Consider the following 4994-nt stretch of genomic DNA (forward strand, 5'->3'; position numbering starts at 1 on the left):
CGTCTAGAAACTAGGGTTGCGTTATGTAAGAAGTAAAGGTTCGTCAGACTCATTTCTCAGGAAGGGGCTTTCTGGTACACCACGACAGTTTTTTGTATTTTTTATTCTATCCAGAGCCAGCCTTCTGTCACTACCCTGGAGACTGGGGATCAAATCAGTATATTTTTTTACACTCAAAAAGAAGGAAAGACGTGCTTAAAATTATGTTGGAAATGTCAACTGGTGTTGGAATAGTTCAGGACTTGGTCACATTGAGATTTCATGGGTGTAGCTTCCCTGTCAGAGCTAGAAGACACAGTCTCACATCAGACTTTCTAGTCCTCTGGCTCTTAAAATTTCCACCAGGTCTTCTGCAATGTTGCCTGAGCCTTAGGTAAAGGAGTTGTGTTTTATCAGTTGGGCTGAGAACTCTTGCCTCAGTTGTTCTCTGTATAATGGTCTCTAGCTGCTGTAAAAAGCCTCTTTCTTCAGGGATGAGCTCTACGCTTACCCGTGGGTGTAGAGATACGTATAAGAGGTGTAGTTAGGAATTATACTACTTTAGGACGGTAGCAGCAGTAGGGTTTCCTATAAGATCTATGACCTCACCAGCCACGTGCTATAGACCTAGTTTTTCTCCTGGCATCCCAAGATGAAGAGTCTCAGACAATCGACAACTACTGAGAGAGAGAAAATTAGTCTTCCGCAGGGATGAGCCCCCATGAGTTGTTGTCCAATTCCAAGTGGTCAGCCCCTAAAGGCAACACTGGAGGGATGTAGCAGGTTGTATTTGTGTGTGTGTGTGTGTAAAAACAGTGGTTAAAGATGAGAAGGCTGTGGAGAAAGGGGAGTTAGATATAGGGAAGAGGTAGAAGGGAGGACAGGGAAGGGGAAAATTATGTAATATTTTAACTAAATAAATTAGTTTGTGAATGTGAAACAAATTTATATAAAATCCTGGAAAGTATTTTAAACTGAAAGATTATCATCATATATATTCTCTGGATAAAAGAATTCACAAACCTAGTGCTGAATAGCATTAAAAGGACAGCTGTTCCTGCTGAGTCAGGCTTACCATCCCCAGAAAGATCCCAAGTTAAGTCATCTTCTGCTACATAGCCAGTTCATGACCCACCTGAGCTGCATGAATCTCAAATCTTAGGGGGGAAATCAGATTAACATAGCATTCACCCATATTTAACTCATGTTAGCAGATGGTGTCTCTGAGGAACATTTAATATGAAAAGAAGTAAACTATAGGATTTATTCAAATTTCTCCTCTTTCAAGTAATTTTCTATTTTAGTTCCAGGAACGAATTTGAAATACCAGAAGTCCCTGAAGGCATCAAGCCTTCTTAGTTTCTCCCAGTTCATAATGGTTTCTCCATCCTGTCTTCTGTTGCTATGGGATATTTGAGATGAAGAATTTCATTGCTCTTGTTGGTTTATCCAACGTTGCCTACATTAGTATGGACTTGTGCATTTAGTTTGTTCTCAATGGCTATCATTCTGTTCACTCCCCCCTTCCTCCCTTTAGGCTGATTTGTTCTCTGTACTATAGTTTTACCATTCTCAGAATTCCAAATAAATGCAAGTAGGTTTTAACGTGGCTTCTGAATTTGCCTTCTTTTATATACCAAAATCATTTCAGATCCATTCATGTTATTTATTATTCAATGTTTTAGGTCAAGGCCTGTCTTCCAACACTTTTTATTTCATGATATGATCTAACAATAGTATATTATTCTGACCCTCAGTATTCAAACATTGGATATTGGGAGCTGTTAGATCTTTTAGTATATCCCTACTACTTTTGAAAAGCATTTCCTGACTTTCTGATATCACAAGATGGCACAGATTCAACCTGAATTTTCATGACACAGCCCTAGAACTGCTATTTCTCAAGAAATCTGGTACCTATTATTAGAGACAACTTCAAGTTCTAGACATAGGCAGGGTGATAATCTAATTTGAACAATATTGATTTTCATCTGTGTGATCACACTTGGGTAAGCTCTTCTTATAAATCAGAATCAGCCATTGGCATAAATGTTAGCACACTCCTGACAGCCACCAACACTCCAGACCATCCTGCAAAATAAGAGACTAGCCATCTAGTCTCCAAAAACAAACACTTGACTTATTATTACCTTCATGTTTCACTATCACAAGCTGAAAATGTAATCATTTAAATTAATATATTATTTCTTTTTTTAAAGGATTTATTTCATGTGTGTGGGTACATTGTCGCTGCCTTCAGACACACCAGAAGAGGGCATCAGATGCCCATTACAGAAGGTTATGAGCCACCATGTGGTTGCTGGAAATTGAACTCAAGACCTCTGGAAGAGCAGTCAATGCTCTTAACTGCTGAGCCATCTCTCCAGTCCAATATATTTTTTCTTTGCGTATTACCTGACATGGAATCTGGCACTGGCCAGAGTCTGTCATTCTGCTGGCTTTGTCCAGCCAGTGGTGGGTTGGATTGGATGGGTTAAGAAATCTGTGGACTCACTGTGGACAGCTCATGTTTCTTCATGGCCTGGTCCCAGACTAGCCCAGTGTTTTGTGTGACGGTTAGCTTCATGGTAACCATCAATGATGGTAGTGGAAGTTGCTGAAGTTCCTAAAAGGGTAGCCCTAGCATGTAGACCTTATTCTCCTAAGCCAAAGCAACAGTGAGTCTTTAAACATCTCACTAAATGGTGGAGGGGTGACAAAGAAAAGATGATACAAAGTGGGTGGGAATAGAGGAGTGTTTAAAAACAACAGTGTGGAGAGAATGGTTAAATTTTAGTGTAAAATAACCATAACACTAGACCAAGGTGTTAGCCAGTCAGCTAACTTCCAAAGAAGAGTCAGGAGGAAAGTTAGAAACATGGAGCTAGAAACAGGCTTTCAGAAACCTGGAGCTGTCACAAGCCGGTGTGGTTCTGGCACAGAGATGCCCAATCAGTCACTGCCATCATCTCATAGTTGACTTTGATCAGGGTTTTGTGGTTACTGATTAATGGCTTGAGACAATGGCTATGCAATGGTGTCAAGTTTGAATCTGGAGAAAAAGAGTATCGCGTTCCCACCAGTTACCTGGGAAGAGTTCGAGCTTTCCAATGTGAAGAATGGCTTCTGTCCAGTGGACACTGTGTTCATCTGGTTATAAAGCCAGTTTAAAATATTGTGAGTCAAGGCTCATCCATGTGAAATACAGGGACACTTTTATAGGTTGCTAGTTAATGTAACTGGAGTTAGGCATTTTGTGTTGTTGTTCCATTAGTTGAATGTTATATAGATGGAGTGGGGATGGTGAGACAGCTCATTAGATAAAAGCACTTGCTGCATAAGTGGGATGACCTGACCGATGATCTCTGTTCCCCCAAACCCACAGTGGAAGAATAGAACAGACATCTGGAAGTAGTCCTCCCCACATGTAAGTTGGGACATGCCTGTGTCCCTTCTCTCTCTCTCTCTCTCTCACACACACACACACACACACACACACACACACACACACAAATACATACACACACTAATAATAATAATAGAGATGGCATGTTATTATGAAATAGTAAGAAAATTATAAATTGTATAAGAAAAATTAGTCACTGACTTGGAAGAAAAGAAATGAATGTCATGGGGAAAGATTAATTGAAAATTTAATTCCATTTAATTGAGACAATGTTTATTTCATATATTTGTTACATTCCATCAGGAGATATGTCTTAACGTAATAATTCAGTAAGTTTAAAAAACAAAAACACATTTCTTCGGGAAAATAATACTTCAAAACCTAGGCTTTTTCCACATATAAATACAATGGACAAAATAAATATACTGCACAGAAATCACCCATCCGTATACTGAGGCATCACATTTGGTAAACAGAACGTTCTAGAAGAATGGGCTCAGGACTGGCTGCAGCTTGTGCAGCCCTGAGTAACAGAAACCTATGCGGTAAAGTGCCGAGTCAGCAATGTCTTAGGCTCTACTAGCCCTGTGGTCTGCCTCGCTAGCACAGTGCGAAGGCAGCACAGGCAGAATATAAGCCAACGGATTTGTATCAAAGTGCTTTAGTTATAGACATGGGACTTTTGTTTTATACAACCTTTATGTGTCACAAAATACCTAATTTGTACAATCATTGAGTAATATAAAACTAATCTCAGCTTACAGCTACAAAAATGGGCTGTGGATCTGGCTGATGGGCTGTGGTTCACCAATCCCTGCCTGGCCTTGCTCACTCAGGACCTGCTCCTGAGCCACGGTGGGGAGATACACAGCCAAATCAAATCAAGGCACTAACAGGAATAAGGTGGGAGATAAATTCTGGGTTGCCAACCTTCTCACTGTGTGATTTGGGAAATACAAATTAATGAGAGAATACTATCTAATGTTAAGTTCTTATGTTTTACAGACATTGTTCCAGAAGCTTCCAAATAGCAACACATTTCAAGACAATTCTAGGATGTTACTATCATTAGTCTTACAGAGGAAGAAGGTGAGGCACAGTGAAGTTACAGGGTATGTCCATGCTGGGATCTGGGTCAAAGAAGGTAATAGGAGCCTAGAATCTCACTTTCAGCCACTGGCCATGTTGCCTCTGCTACCCAGGATAGGAAGGAAAAGCCATGAGGTATTTTTCATACACAATACAAAGACAGATGCCACTGCTACATATGTATCTACAGTAAGGTAAGGAAATACTGCTGCTTTAGAAACAGCTCAGACCACTCAAATGCATGTCCAAGTCAAAGTTCAGCCCATCACGATACAGCTGAAAAAGCTCCATAAACAGGGTTTCTTTTGAAGGGTTCATTTAGTAACAATGTCTGAACCCATTTGTAAGTGCCTAGAGAGGAACAAAAAGACACACTGTGCATTTAAAGTATCCACCAATATAGGTTACAGGAACGATGACATTGTGGGAATCACTGTTGAGACAATGTGACATGTGTCCTTACACAGCTACTGAGTTCAGGAACAGCCAGACTGGGTTCCACAAGCAAGTCACGTTCAGA

At 40.2% G+C, this 4994-nt stretch overlaps 1 long non-coding RNA gene across 1 annotated transcript in view; it reads left to right on the plus strand.

Moving 5' to 3' along the window:
• The first annotated feature begins 4278 nt into the window (after positions 1–4278).
• The window catches only part of LOC116099479, a 3569-nt gene continuing 2853 nt past the window's right edge, over positions 4279–4994 (plus strand). Inside the window, exon 1 of the long non-coding RNA XR_004122266.1 lies at positions 4279–4474. This is a non-coding gene — a long non-coding RNA (uncharacterized LOC116099479). The remainder of the gene's footprint in view (positions 4475–4994) is intronic.

This window comes from Mastomys coucha, unplaced genomic scaffold (genome assembly GCF_008632895.1).
Source record: "Mastomys coucha isolate ucsf_1 unplaced genomic scaffold, UCSF_Mcou_1 pScaffold20, whole genome shotgun sequence".
NCBI lineage: Eukaryota > Metazoa > Chordata > Mammalia > Rodentia > Muridae > Mastomys > Mastomys coucha.